The sequence below is a fragment of the Triplophysa rosa genome, linkage group LG2 (assembly GCF_024868665.1).
Source record: "Triplophysa rosa linkage group LG2, Trosa_1v2, whole genome shotgun sequence".
NCBI lineage: Eukaryota > Metazoa > Chordata > Actinopteri > Cypriniformes > Nemacheilidae > Triplophysa > Triplophysa rosa.
Window position 1 is genome coordinate 6,564,022 of NC_079891.1, and position 16,918 is coordinate 6,580,939.

Sequence of the window (16,918 nt, forward strand, 5' to 3'; positions counted from 1 at the left end):
CCCAGATTTAAATAATGAAAGGCATGACACAAATTAAACCAAAACTTGACCAAGACACTTAGGAAGTAAACATTTCAAATTTCATTTTGTAAAACAAGTACAGTAGTACAACTAAAGTTTTAACAACGACATTTCTGGAACTGTTCCTCAGTGTGTTTTCACATTTGGACTGAAGATTGGCAAAATATTTGCTACATTGTTGTCTGGCAGCTGTGTGCATCCAATATTTGTGTTGAGCCACAGCCACACTCACTTGCTTCTGGATCTAAATCCAAATTCATGTTGTGTCACCCCACAGACAGATATTTTCATTTTATGACAAACACCATTCAGCACTCTGGTCTACACAGCCAATGTTTACGCCACTCCTGTCCATCTGGACCACGCACAAGCTGTGGCCAACACAGAAGATTGACGATGACATTTGTCCTGCCAGAGAAGCCATTCTCATCTGTTTCCAGGTGATGCATGTGTTTTTACAACTACAATGTAATCAAATGGCATTTTTTATCTAATTTGAATTTCAGTTAGGCTCGGATTGAGATTTGCTTGTGCTTTGAGTGAGCCTCGTTTCAGAAAGAATAGTTACCTAGAGGCAAAATGTATTGCTTGAAAGTTGCTCTTACACAGTTTACCATAAAAGAGCAATTTTCATGTTTGTAGGGTAACGTCAGCAATGCTAGATCTAAGTTGTGGTTAATTGGACTTGAATAATTTGCGCATTTGATGAGAAATGTTACTGTCAAAGTTCATTTATTGAATTTATGTAAATCTCTAACCTTTGCAGACTTTGATATCTTGCATCTGGATAGGACACATGTGAGATTATTGGAGTCTTTTTCAAAGCATAAGAAAAGGAGAACAAATTGCATGGTTTTTACAGAATGAAAAATGGAACCTGCAGAAGACCTCATTTTAAACTACACTGTAAAAAATGCCTGTGAAATTAACAGTGAAATTCAGTAGTTTCATGGAAAAAACATGTTGTCAGAAAACGTCCGTAAGAAATACGGAAAAACACTGTAAAATAGTCTTTAAAATTAACAGTGAAATTCCAGTTTTTACGGGAAAACCCTCTAAAAATTGCCCGTGAAAATTTACAGTGAAATTCTGTATTTTTCATGGAAAAAACTTGTCGTAAAAATGCGGAAAACCGTAAAAATACGGGAAAACATCGTAAAATTCTCTGGGAAATTAACAGTGAAATTCAATAGTTTTTACTAGGTGTTTTTTTCAACTCCACAAACACTATTGCCACCTTCACTTATAGACACCACTGTCACTTTATTTTTGTTGTACATCTACAAAAGTTCTTATTGAGAATTAACAGAAGTTTACATGTTGATGATTTTTGTTGAGTCACCATTATGGTATTTGCTTTTTATGTTAAGACGTTCCCTAGTTTTTATAACTATGTGTTGAAACAGAAACAGGTGGAAAAAAGCTAAGCAAAATTGATTTCATGTCATTTTTTGTTGGGACTGTCATTGCCTGTCTTAGAGTTTAGGCACTGATTTAAAGTGATTTTGTCATCCTCATTTATGTTACTGTATGAAATTAAACTATATTCTTAAGGTCTTTAACAACACATCGTGCACATGAAAAATGGACTAGCAGAAATCAAGATTAAACCTGTTCGTCTCAACAATGGTGACAACCAAAAGGAACTCTTAAGATAAATGCAATGCATTCTGGGTACCATCAAAGTACAAAACTCATCCATGACTCCCAGCATGCATTGCGGCAGCAAGCTTTTCATTTGTTGGTCACCAGTGTTTAGATTCATACACTGATTCTTGATGTCTGAGTCAAAAATCAAATGCAGACTTTTTTACTGTTAAAAAAACAGAAAATAATGTCTGAAAATCAGACAAAAGAATCGTATCACATTTTCTTTTGATATTATTTGCTATAAAAACTATGTTTTATAAAAACACTGTCATAGCAGCCAAAAGAAAAATGCTGGATGAAAGAGCCCAACTAAAGCAAACACTGATTACAATAATGGTTACTAAACAACAATAAAACATCAAGTCATGGATATTATGTTGCAGTCCCTGTGAAGCAGAAGTGGTGATCGTCTTCAGTATTCTGACATATTTCCAATATGAATAGTGGGTGTGGCTCATGTTTTCCGCTGTGAATTGATTGGACGAATAAAAACAGGATGTTCCCATATTTTTACGGTAGTTTACTGGCAACCACAGTTGCCGGTATTATTCCGGCAACTGTTTTATTTTATGCAGCTCAAAACATTCCGGTATTAAATGTTTTGTGGGTCACCACTATGCTGAAGAGGTGAGTCTGTGTTTAAGTCAAGGTCAGGCAATGAGTTTTTTTTTAATTGCAAAGAAATAAAATAATTAAATGTAATGTTTCACTTTTATGCATTAGGTCCATGTTTTCATTTTATATTAAAAAAATGTATTTATATACAGTTTACACAATTAAAAATAAATGCTCTTAATATAAAAGACTCAAATGTATTAAGTTCATACACAGCTTGATGTTTTTGCACTGAAGTTTTAAACTGCAAAGCTGTTTGTGCTTTTCCCGTATTTTTTACGGAATTTTACTGGCAACCACAGCTGCCGGTATTTTTCCATTAAAACTCCGGAACATTTTTCACAGTGTAGTTTTGCACACTGGCTGCACTCGTTTTGCTCACCAGGGGGGCTCCTGCCATCATCTTAATAATTTTGTACTTGTTAATTATTTTAAATGTAACATTTTGCGTGAATTATTACTACCCCATATAGGAATTTATCTGCATAATATATTACCTGTGTTTCTCTTGTGTGTGTGTGCGTGCGTGATTTAATGTATTGCTTGTAGTTAACATGTTTTCATGTAGCTGCTTTGTAGCAATGAAAGTTGTAAAAAGTGCTATATAAATAAAAGTTGAGTTGAGTCTTAATGACCAGTTGCATGCTGTTATACCAAGATCGTTTTGATCACTCCAGTTGAGGTTTCTTAACGTCACAGGTCATTACTATGAACGGATGCTGTGGCTTTAGCAACTGTGGCGAGTGAAGCAATGATACGGACACAGACCAGTTTCAAAGCCCCAGAGGGTGATTTATTTACACACAGTGCAACAAACATGAATGTGAGTCCAAGAATGAGGTGCTTCCGTGTCCAATCCCTTTGTGTTCGTGAGTTTCCTATGTGCTCGTGGATGAAGTCCGGTCGTCAGCCGTCGGTCTCTACGAGGGGAGAAAACACACAACGTTAGCGTGGGAATCATGAGTTGTAGCTCACCCTCATTTCCTGTTCCCTGGCTTTTATGCAGCTCAAGCATTGGGAACAGGTGCTGACGACCGGCAGGTGAGTGGCTCTGATTGCCGGCTTTTCCATGGCGACGCTGATTTTGCAATGGGGGGCTCGCCACACTCCTGGTCCTGCACGAAGAACGGGTCGTAAGTCAGGGGGGAATGTCCCTGACCGGGATGTCCCTGACTGGGATGAGTGGGAGGCCCCCGCCCGATGTACCACCTTAAAGTGGAAGTCCTGGAGTGCTAGGAACCACCTGGTCACTCGTGCGTTTGTCTCCGTCAGCTCGACAGACTCGACGAGTTCTCTGAGGGAGGAAGGATTGCGCATACTCACAGGCCCCCGGAAGCGTCGGGGCAGCGCTCGCAGAAGACGGTCGATCATCAACTTCTCAGTGACCTGGGAGGCTGTAGGCTCCCTGGTTAGCAGCCAGAGGTGGATCAGGCGAGTCAACTGGGCTACTTGGGCTCTGATGGGAACAGCATCGCTGTACGTCCAATCGTGGAACTGCTGCGCAGTGGTCACTGGGGACAATCCAACTCGAGCGAGGATTTCTCTCTTCCGTGCCTTGTAGTCCTCGCTGGCCGGAGCTTGAAGTGAGTAGTACGACCATTGGGCCTTGCTGGTGAGGAAGGGTGACAGTATCCGAGCCCACTCTATCTTGTCCCATGCTTCCCGGGTTGCGATGACCTCAAAGGTATGGAGGTAGGCCTCTACGTCATCCTGGTCACTGAGTTTGGTGAGATGGAAGTGGGCCGTCGACCCACTAATGGAATTCTGAATGGGACCGGCTCGAAGACCTCTGGAAGACCAGACGGGACCGGCTCGAAGACCTCTGGAAGACCGGACGGGACTGGCTCGAAGACCTCTGGAAGACCGGACGGGACCGGCTGGAAGGACACTGGAAGGCCGGACGGGACCGGCTCGAAGACCTCTGGAAGACCAGACGGGACTGGCTCGAAGACCTCTGGAAGACCGGAAGGGACCGGCTGGAAGGACACTGGAAGGCCGGACGGGACCGGCTCGAAGACGTCTGGGAGACCTTTGAGGACGTGCTACGGCGTCCACGCCATTTCCCACGGCGGCGAGGCTTTGTGGAGGAGTGGGAGGGGATATGGGGTGAGCCGGAGCTTATCCCCTGCTATCGACTGGTTCTGGATGACCATCGCTGAAACACTCATCAGCGCCCCCGACGCGGAATTCAGAGCCCATCGCTTGGAGGACTCGATTAATGAAGTCCTCCAGCAGAAACTCCTCCGCGTCGAGGAGCATGATAAGGGTGAGCAGATCATCATCCAGACCAGTCAGAAATAAGCGGTTTAGAAGGGGATCACTCCAACTCACCCAATAGCACAAACCGACAAACTCCTCCGCGTAACTCTAGGCCGGCCATCCTGTTTCATGTACAACAGGCTGGCCTCTGAAGAGAAAATATAGTCCAGTTCTGGTGGTGTTGACATGATTTTAGGGTCAGGTCTTCTGTAACAACTTCACATAAGCAGACGGAAGGACGATGCCACACAGGGAACTGAAGGGGACTGGTGATAGTTTATTGCAGGGAATAGGTGAACAGAAGACAGGTGAGTAAATCCAGAAAAAACAACAGGTAACATCCACGGGTAAGTAAATCCAAAAACAACAGGTAACATCCACGGGTAAATAATCCAAGAGACAACAGGTAACATCCACAGGTAAATGATCCAAGAGACAAAAGGTAACATCCACAGAATACAAAGTAGTCTGAGCTAGAACAAACATAGTACAACTAGACCTGACACTGAACAGATCAAAACACAAGGAATATACAGAGTCCAGGGAATGAAGATCAGGTGTGGGTGCAATCATGAGTCTCAGGTGCGGGTGTAATCAAAGATGGTGATGAACTGGTGCAAAGGATAATGGGGAGTGTAGTCCGTGACTGTTAAAGGTTCGGTGAATATGAGTCCATGGGGTGAAAACATGGGGAAAGCTGGCAGGAGAACACAAGGGGGCAGACAGGACCGTTACACCAGCATACCACAGTAATAAATGTAAAATAAATAAAGTAAATAAAACAGGGATTAAAAATTAATGACAAGAAAATAAACCTGCGAAATTAAAGGGTGAGACTATGAAGATTACTGTTGAGTTAAAAAAACATTTAACAGCTTGTTGAATGAAACACAGCTCTCATTTGTTCTGATGAAATGCTGGGCTAAGTGTGCATGAGGTACTACAGTGTCACCTTATTTTAAAATCAAAACAACCTCATTTAACCTTACAGACTCACATAACCTTATAAACCTCATATAACCTTACCATGTGTCAATGATTTATTACAATAATAAAACATATATTTATTTACCTATATACAGTGTTTAACACAGTAAATAGGCCTATATATCTAACTGATCTGTTATTGACTGAATCTTGTGTTTTCTGTTTGTGGCCAAAGTAGAAGTTTTTATACTTATTGCAGGTAAGAAGTCTGCAAAGTAATTATTAAAATCCTTTACGTCTTCTGAACAGGAACACTAATAAGTCAATAATAAATCAACCAGCAGTGGTGTAGTTTAGTTTTTAGTAGGGAATACTCTCATTCCCCCCCAGCCTACTCACCCGTCCCAGATCGACAAACCATGAGCACCACCACACTCACGAATGCATAGAGTATGCCTCTATATGTAATCAAGAGCATTATGAAAGATTTCTTGCAAGCAAGATTTCAATGGCCAATGACAGCTGAGGGGACATACTGGTTTTGTTAATCACTGTCTCTCAGCCAGTAAAGAGTTACATTTAGCCTTAGATTGTATATGTATACAATCCCTAAAGCACAGGTTTTATCAGCTGGCAATTTTCAATGCACATTTGTAATCCATGTGAAAACCCATATAGTCATTTATTTGTGATATATTATTTCTACATAAACCCACCCTGCTAAAATATAGTATTACATAAATTCTAGTGGTTTCCATTAAAATACCATTATGAACCACATTTAAAAATGTCTTGGGCATTAATGGTTCTAATGATGGGCTGGGTTCAATTATTTTTTCAGCAGGGCAACCAACATGATGTAAAGAATATCCTGTGAAAGTATAATCTTTAGATTTTGATTTAGTTTGATTTTGACTGACTAAGGCCATGTCAAAGACTTTCAGTAAATCATATTGAAGTAAATGGTTAAAATCAAACTCTGATGCTCGTCACTTATAACTAGATTTTTAGCCTAGTTTTCACACACTGGGTCACACTTATGAGTGCAAGTTGCGCCTATTATTGACATTGATAGTTAACTATAATAATCAACAATGAACATTTGTGCAGTTTTATCAAGCACCCGTTGCACTTATAGATGCTGGCAGTGTCTCTAGACTGACTTTCACAAGGTTGGCCAGGAGTTCTAATTTCTTGTCATCTAAAACAATTATATACATTGTAGTATAAGTTTTCTCTCCCTTTCTACCTCATTTATTGATTCACCACACAAAATAACGTTTATGAAGTTGGCTAGTTAGATACAATTAAATATGACAACAATCCCCTTACGGCAATGTTTATGATAACAAATTAAATCATATTAAATAATCCGAAGTGGTTTTAAAAGTATGGGTGAGTTATCAGCAGAAAGTATAATACACCGGCAAACAGCGTACGCGATTGCGACGAAGGGGGAGGGGGGACCCAGCCCCGTCAGGCTCATTTTCCCTTCTGCAGCGTCACCCGAAGCAGCAGTAGCTTCAAGGGCAGGCTTACAAAAACAATGAAATATTGTCGTTTAAATGCTTGCCTTTCATGATCTCCTTTTGTTTCATATCTCCCGGTTGCACCAATGGTCCAAAAGTCAGTGCGTTGCACTTTTCTGACACAAAACGATGCTGTTACATATCATTGCGCTTTTTTAAGTGGGTTTACGGAAATCCTTGATCTTTTTTGTAGTAGGTATATGGCGTATACCTGCGTATCACGTAGACTACACCACTGTCAACCAGCATCTATTTTTAACAACTGGAAGCATACTGCAAAGGTGGGTATACATTAGGCAAGGAGTTTTGTCTCAACCGTCATACCATCTGCCTGGCTTTTATAAAGCCGTTGATTACCTGATTTTAATTTAGACAGCTTCTAAACTCATCTTTAGGGCTCTTCGGAAGTTTATAGAAGGTCTCTGTAGTTTCATTTTGCTGAAGGATATACTGTACGATTAGCCCTCCAAGGCATTAATGACATTCAGAGGCGGCAGGTGGCTTATGCTGGCGAATTCTCAAGTAATTTACAGCTGACATACACCTGCACTAACACATCCAAACCCTTTAAATAGAAACAGAAAAGAGATGGAAATGGGGCTTGTGTGGACCTATAAACAAATACCTTAATCAAAAGATAAAATAAAACAAAAATAAATCTGTAATGGGTAACGTCTAATAAATGTATACATTCTCATGCTTTAGGAAAGAAATCTGTCACGAAGTGGTTTAAAATAGGTTTAAAATAAGCCAGTCCATCAGAAATATTGGCATTGACATCGAAATTGCAGGTAAGATTGGAAATTCCCATGAGAGGGGAAAATAGAGGCTGTCTTGGACTGCAACAGTGATTTACACAGAAGTAATTGCCTTTACCTTTAAGTGTTTGTCCAAAGTAAGGTGCAACAGAAACAATACTAAACCCCTGAGACACTTCTCAAGATATCTCTTTTGTGTTTCACAAAAGAACGAGTCACAGAAAGGTTTTGAATGACAGGCAAGTAAATTTGTATTTTGTAGTGAACTATTCCTTAAAGTCTCCTGTGATATCTCATAAATGTCTTCATTAGGGTTTGTTAGAAATTGAGCTTACCAAATTATCAGATTTTAATGGAAGAGATCAGACTCCTTGTGTTAACAACAGCATGTTATCAGCAGATTTTTTTAAGAACGGAACATTTTTTGCCTTATTTTGTTTTCAACTGATAGCCCACTAAAATAATTATGGAACATTACACTCAGTCCAAATGGTTTTAATCTATCAAAACCGAGGAAAAATAAACACATCCCACTCGCACTGCCCAGGCTACCAACTCATCGAGCTATGATGACAAAATTGCAGCACTCAAATATTCATTACCGTAAACAATGAGTCTTCTATAAATGCTGCTTTTGAAACTCAGTTATGCACCATTTTTCAAGGTCACTTGTGATTGAAAGAATGCTCTCAGTTATAGAAAAGCAGTCATAATTGGATCACCTGCATTGATTCAGTGCAAATCAAAAAACTAATGATGTTTCCCCCATCAGTGTGAATAAAATTAGGCATAAAACACATTTGGATGGAATACACAAAAAATTGCATATTGCATTGGTTGTTTGCATGCACTGTCTGACATTGTATTAGTGCCAGATCTGTAATAACAAATGCAAGGCAAAACATTGTATACTAGGTTGTGGAGAGTCCAGTAGACTCCTGTGGTCTGGCAGACCTGTTGAATTACTCCTAATTCTAAATTAAATTACCAATGTATGATAATTAGCGGCATCAAGTGGTGAGGTAGACTCAACCACTCCCTTCTCCCTTTAAAAGCACTACGGAGGCTGAGACAACTAAGATGTTATCACGTTTTTGCCTCTTTGCCTGAAGGAGATAACGTATTTATAAAATATGTTCTGTAGAGCAGTTTGTCCGTTTATGGCTATTGTAGAAACAACATGGCGACATGGCAACAACATTCCATGCAAGGGGACCCACGATGTATGTAGATAGAAATAGCTCATTCTAAGGTAATAAAAACATAACGCTTCATTATGTAAGCTCTTTATACACCTCTTAACACATCCATAATCACATAATGTTACAGCAACGAAGGCATTTTCATGGGCAAGATCTTAACATTTTCGTTAAGATAACAACTGCATGTTACAACTCTTCGTAGTAATTAAACACAAACTGTTAAACTGATAATTAAAACTACCAAATGCATCCTTTTGTGAGCGAGAACTCTTCATGTTTTTAGAGGTGTCAGTCATGGCCATGCAGTAATTTGGGCTTTGGGTAAGAAAAGTCACACAGCTCGCAAATCTTCTCGATTGCTTGCTATACTAAAAGATTTGTACGTAACAGAATGAAAGTCTTTATTGATAATGTGCTTCTAGAAAATTATGAAGGCCAAACCTAAAACTATAACAGGAAAAACTGGAGTCGATGTTAAGCTAGTAATATCAGCAGCAACAGAGCTGGGATTTCTTGGGAAGTAAATGTTGTACATAGGTGGAGCGGAGGCAATGTTTTCAAATAGACAAAGAAAATGACATCATAAATGCATACTTTATGTACAGTAGTGCTGTACACTGTAAAAAAAAGTCTGTGAAATTCAATAGTTTTACAGAAAAACCTGTTGTCAGAAAACTTCTATAAAAAATACAGAAAAATAAATCATATGAAATGCTGAACAAAGAACCTTGCAAGAATAGACGCTTGAAAATACAAAAACTTTCCATGTGCAGAAAACCAATTTAACAACATGAAAAGAATAAACAATGTCATTGGAGTTTAACTTTGAGCTATTCTGTCATTTCTTTGTATTAAATGGTGCTTATTAATTCAGTTATCGCAGTTTTATACAGTATTCTGATGACAAAATGATCTTTTTTATTTACATTAATAAGAGAACCCAAGCTAAATCACTGCCTAGGCAATCATCCAGAATTCTACACATGGAATTACATCTTTTTAATAAATGTTTCCTCCACTGCAAGAATTTGGTCATCTTTAGCCATGCTTTATTTATTGATTAAATAAGAATACTAGAATACTGATTCAAAAGCTAGTCAGTGTTGGATTTTCGAAACATGCAATTGGCTGGTTTGGTAATTATCTTTCAAATAGAACTCAGTGTGTAGAGGCAGAAGGTGCAATTTCATATGCACTCAATGTATCTAAAGGGGTGGGTCTTAGGACCACTTCTATTCACCTTATATATTAATAATATTGATCAAATTTGATGCAAATTTTCATTATTATGCTGACGATACAGTTATTTATAGTTCAGCATCTTCACCTAATCTAGCTCGTTCTCAGTTGCAGCTTGCTTTTAATATAGTGCAGAGTAATTTATATGAATTAAAACTGGTTTTAAAGGCTGACAAGACAAAGCTCACGATGATTATGAACAAAAAGTCAATTCCGCACGGCCTTTTATCAGTCACTACTTTACAGGGTACTACCATTGAGTCTGTCTCTCAGTATAAATATCTTGGAATTTTAATTGACGACTTTCTTTCTTTTACTCCCCATGTTCAACAGTTGGTAAAAAGGCTGAAAGTGATGTTGGGTTTTTATTTTAGAATTAAGTCATATCTTTCTTTTGAGTAAAAAAAAGACTTGTTGGTGCTACTTTTATGTCTGTACTGGACTATGTGTCATGATTCTGCCTCATCATGTCATGTCTTTCTTGGTCTTGAATCATGACAGAGCCTCATGTTTTGTGTGGAGAGAGGCATGTTATTGTTGGTTCTGACATAACATGCACTCTCTCCGGTCTCGTCTTTGGCCACGCCCCTCTCGTGTCCTCGTTTAGCCTTCCATTAGTGTTTCATTCCCGACACCTGTCCCTTGTTAATTATCCTTTGTTAGTCTCCCTATATAATGCCCTTGTATTTGCTGTCCTGTGCTGGTTTGTTTTGATTGATTCCCTGTTACTTTGTCTGTCGTGTTCCTGCCCGGTCCCAGTATTTAGTAAGTCTTGTTTAATCCAGTTTTTGTTCCTGTTTTGCCCCCTTGCGGGAAGTGTTTATTTTATTGTTATTATCCTACCTTGGTTCCTTGTTTGTTTTCTATTTACCCCCCATGGGTTTTTGTTTTATTTAATAAAGTACTTTTCTGTTAACACCTGACTGCCTGCGTTTGGGTTCTGCACACCCCGATCGTGACACTATGGTGATGTGATATACAAGCATGCATCTTCTCTGTGTTTACATGCTTTGGACACTGTTTACCATGGTGTGCTGAGGTTTGTAACAAATTATAGGGCCCTCACACATCGCTGTGTGCTCTACGCTAGTGTTGGTTGGCCTGCTTTGTCCGTACATAGACTAAAACATTGGTATGATTTTATATACTGTATAAATCCATCCTAGGTCAGCTTCCTTCCTTCTATGTCTGTAAAAAGCAAGTAGGAGGATACAATCTTCAATCGGAGGAATTCTTTTTATTGTCTGTTCCAAGAGTGCGAACTGAAATGGGAAAATATAAATAAAATAAATGTGTATTTGTGCTTGTATAATGACTCTTAATCCGAAAATATGTCTCATTTTTGGTTTTCTTCCCACCTGTGTCTGAAACCCCTTCAGTCATGATTACATTCACAATAATAGTGTTTTGATCCCACTGTCAGAGTGTATTTTGCTATAACAACTGGCTGAGTGTACAGTAAATTAGACCTTAAATAGAATGTTGCTATGCAGCAAAGTGTCAGCTGGTGACACTGCCAAGGTCTCTTTTAGCCCAGTTGAGACTAGACTTCAGAAGTGCTAAAATGGGTGAATAATTATGAATCCAGTTTGGAAATCATCCAAAATCTATTAATAGAACAACTGAGTTATTGACTATTTTAATGTTAATACTAATGCAAATTAATACAACAATAAAAAATTATACTTTAAAAATATACAGTATGATTAATTAAATGAATGAAAAATTAAAGTACGATATCTGTAAATAAAATAATTTTATTTCAGGCAGAGTGAATTTAGTGGTTGAATGTTGCTTAAAAATAGAGTGCAGTGCCCTTTAAGATGCTACACATTAGATGCAGTGTAAACAGCTTCACTGACCATAATTGAAGCGATTCACTTGTCACATTCATCTTTCAACAGCAGCTGCCGTAATACTGATAATCATCACAGCAAGAACTGCAGTAAAGACTAACGTGTTTGATGATTGATTGACTCTTTCACTTGCTTTTTTATCTTTCTTTATTGAGCATTCCAGTTTCTCCCATTCATGGTACAGTACTAAATAGTGGCATATCCCTGTGCTTTCTATTTCTGGTGATACAATGACACTGATAACAATAGAAGTTATCAGTACAATGACTTTTTAATAAACAAAATGTGTTTGCATCTGCAAGTTGAAATTTTTGCGTCCTTTGTTCTCACCTTGATTTTCTACATACTGTATGCTGTAGGGCTTGGGTTTGAGATGAACTCTAAATACCTCTCTGGACACTTAATATTGATATAGTAATGATTGAATGGAAATGCATATTTTCAACTTGGTGATTGTCTTCATTTAAACCCCATCAAACTCTTCATCAGTAATTTTAAGTCTTTGGAGTTTCAGAGGTGATCTCAACAATGTTTCACACTTGGTTCACATGTCATTGAAAGAAAGTCAGGGATTTTATAGATTTAATATAAATGCTCATTTTATAGCTCAATAAACATTTACAAGGGGCAAACAAGATAAAGTTGGTACAAAAAAGATTGAGCTAAAGAGCTAAATCTGAGTTCAGAACCATATCAGCACCATAAAGACATTCATCTTCCATCTTCCTATTATAATCAGCACCTTGTCACCACTTTCCAGAAGAGACCATCTCGCTTTTCAAAGTTCTTTTTTGTGACCTATCACTAAATAATTCCTCAGTCTGTCCTTGAGGGCTGGGTGATTGAGACGGGTGTTGTGAATGAATCAGAGAACATGGCCCTCTGCTCCCAATCATTTTCCTGCAAGTGGCAGTAGCTCAAAATACCTGTCATGTACCCTATTTTTACAGACTTAATATTATATTCCAGTTGTGAAATTTTGGTTAGCGTCAGTTATTTGTCATTTGGCAGACACTTTTTAATCCAAAACAACTTAAACACACACTAACGACGGGGCAGTCTATGGGATTTAGCACCTAGCTCAAGGGCACTATAAGTGGTGAAACATTTATCACTTTTTATAAGGTAAAATCTTTATTCACATAGAAAACACAATACCCACAGGTAATGAACAGAAATTCTGTGCATTTTTAGATCTATAATTGGTAGCATGTCATAGACCCTGTCCCAATTATCGCCCTCGCCACACTCTGCTGCATGGGCTTCTGGGTAATGGTCCAATGTGAGATCCGCAGAGCACAGCGGTTTCAAAGGAGTGCTTGTGAGTATCACAAGCCTGAAATCTCATATGACAAATGGGACACCTTACATGGACTCCACAGACTGGGCACAATCAGAGGTCATGAGACCACAAGTCAATATTAGGTGTGCGAGTTGGCAGTTGGGACAAGGCCATAAGCTTTACATCTCAATCTACTGGAAAGGATGAGATTTTAGCCCAGCTGAGCCACTGATTCGCACACTATTCACTTGGCCACCCCATCACATTACTGCCGCATCATATCCATTTACACTGAGCTCAGATACTTTTCTGCTGAACATAATGGCAGATAAAAAAGTCACAACTTATTTCATCAGTCATTAAAGGCGTACTCAAAAAGTTTTTCCACTATAAAATTTATAAAACACTTTAAAAAAAAGTGTATATCATTTATATTTAAGGTTCAATAGTTCACCTGCCCATTCAGTCTTGCTAGATAATAAACAAACCATCGGCTCGAGCTCGGAGCTTAACGCCCCCCCGTAATAGAACTGCACAGAGGAAGAATAAGAGCAAGGTATGGGGAGATGGGAAGGAGGAGGGATGCCGGAAGAACTAGCACTTGGGCAGCACGGAGACTGCCGCTTATATACACTCTTAATGATGATTGACAGGACTGAATGTAGGCTCCTCCCAAACCTACCTTAAGAACTTAATTTATTTATTTTCTGGTTATATTTTCCTGTGTTGTATTTTTGCATCCATTCATTTGCCACAGATACACAGTGGTAGATGAAGCTAGTTTTGTCACCTCGCATTTCACTTTTTACCCATCTCACATCTCTAATGAGAAGCCATCAGTTACACAGTCTCCTAGTAGTGTTGTTTCTTTCATTAAGTGTAAACCCCTCTTTCCTCTCATAGGGATACCATTTCACAGTGTTGCCAAACAGGTGTTCATGATGCCCTGGACTCCAATAAGCCCCCAAAACACATTATTAGTAATTCCTGCCTCTCACATGCTGCCGGAGCAGGTGGGGATTCGGGGGTTGCATTATTGATGTTCTTTTTGTTTAAGGTTCAAATCTGTATGCACGATTAAAAATGGATATCTTTGAAGTCTGTTGGATCAAACCAGAGGAGCACAGTATGGTTTGGTGATGTTCTGCTTCAACACCAGAAAGCCTAGATGTAACATACAAGCAATAAGAATGTTTGAAACAAGCTTTGCTTTGTGTACCTCACTGCATTTAAATAGAATACTGTAACAGATGTGGATACAAAATGTAAGAGGTTAGAAATATTATGCATTATACTGTACATGAGTTCAACAGAAATAAAACCACATGCCAGAATAGATAGTGCTAAATCATTACTTTGCCACATATCAAATTTTTGTTATTCTGTCATTTTAACCTGAAGGAACATTTTTCTCAGATGTTGTCCTTTCAGAACACATAAGGAATTTTTTAATAATTTGTATTTAATTGTAAACTTAATGCCTTAAAAAAATATGAATACTTAAATGACCATTGTTAAAATACGGGTATAAAGCTATACAATTCTTTTTAAGAATTCTCCAAAAAGGACCATTTCTTTTTTTACTCACACTCTAAAAAATGTTGGGTTATTTTCAACCCGGCATTGGGTCAAAAGGGACTAACCCTGCCCATGGGTATACATTAACCCGGTTAATGTTTATATTTGATTCAAAAATATACAACCCAACTGTTGGTTTTGTCCCTTTTTGACCCAATGCTGGGTTGAAAATAACCCTGTCTCTGTAGAACAATTTTATTTTTACTTTATACTCTTACTCTGTGTGTGTTCAATGTTGTTTTTCATGGTCGTTTTTCTTGTTCAGCTGCTTTATGCAATGCAAATTGTAAAAAGCGCTTTATAAATAAAACCGACTTGACAAATCTGGGCACAGTATAAGACACTGCTTTTCCAACAGATGTAGAATCACTATGGTTCGTTCTTCCTAACATCTGAGAAGCGAGAGACTTAACAAAATCCCTTTGGAATCTCATTGCTCTATAGGAGAACATATCATTTTATAGTATTAAAGAAATCTAATCTTTCTAATGAAAAGATATGAATGTGACAGCCCAGTGCACCATGTGGCTCTATATTGCTGTTGGAGCCCACTTTAGCCACTAAAAGATTTTAGATTAACAAAACTAAGAATAATTGAATTATTTGCTCTCCATGAATCGAGGAAATATTATCAGTTTCATTTCTTGGAGAAATATATTTATTTATACACGTTCATAAAACCCAATGGCAAGACATTTATTCGTTTATACCACAGGTCTAAAATTATTGAGGCCTGGAACAAATGTTGATGGTTCTATAACCCGGTGAGTATGCTATACCATTAGAGGACATTATTAGGCTGCCCTCATAACAATGTCTGTCCCTGACGACAGCCCAGCTTCTCCTTGAATCTGACAAAAGTAAGCCTCAGATCACTTTTATTACTTTTCCCATAATGCCTTGGTTCATTGAGCTATTTAAGTGCTGCTTGACATTCAGTGCAATAGCTTGGTGTTGTTAAAGCAATTTATTTACTTTAGCACTTGCGCTGATGTAATGTAAAGCTACAGTCAAGTGCTATCACCATTTTACTTCATTTTCTGTTTCAATGTGCGGTGAGCTTAATGCGTAGATACTAAAAATGTGCTCTTGCATGACTGTGACCTTCAGATGGATTTTCCAATACCATTTGGAGATGCATTATGTCTTAATATATTAGCCTAGATAACATGCTCTTACTTAGTACATGTAAGTTAGTATCCCAGGTGCAAACAAGTCATCAGATGGTAATACCATGGTACATACTGTTTCATGATACTGAATTTAAAAAGCATAATAATGCTTTGGTGTGTTATGGTCCTTTTGTTATTTCGGTCAGACTGGACTTTGAGCATGCACAATTCATTTAGATGGTGCTGCGAAAATGGGCGGGAGTGTTTTCTCCATCTTTTACAACTCTGAACCGAGAGGTCACACTGTGACGTTTTGATCTTCTATTGGTCTTACACTCTCACGTGACGCAAATTTGCAGGTCAGAGTTCACCAAACTTAAACTTCAGTCAATGAAGTCGAATGGTCAATGGAACGAAAAAGTCTGAATAACACTTACATTCAAAAACACTACTCAAAAGGTATAGGCGTGGATAAACAAATTACTTTTATTATTTTGTCATACTAAATCCTTTTTGTGTGAAAACAGTGTATAATGATAAATAAAAAGTCAGTCAATAAGACTTTCCTTCCATTTTCTTTGTCTTTGAAAAGCATATCATTACCTGTACAACCTGACAGACTTCATTTTTTGCTACAATAGACATTATCTAATAGATCCACACTACTGTCACTGGGAAACATAAGAGCAAAGAAAATGACTTATTTTGATGGGGACAGCCAAGCAAAATATAGAATAAACATGTTAATTAAAAATTTACATAAAGAAAATGTTTTTGTTTTATAAGTATTTTATGCATGCGTGAAACAATACATGGCATGAAAATATTCTTTAATGACTTTATCCACTGGAAACTTAAACCACTGTCTATGTTATTCCAGCTTGTCAAAG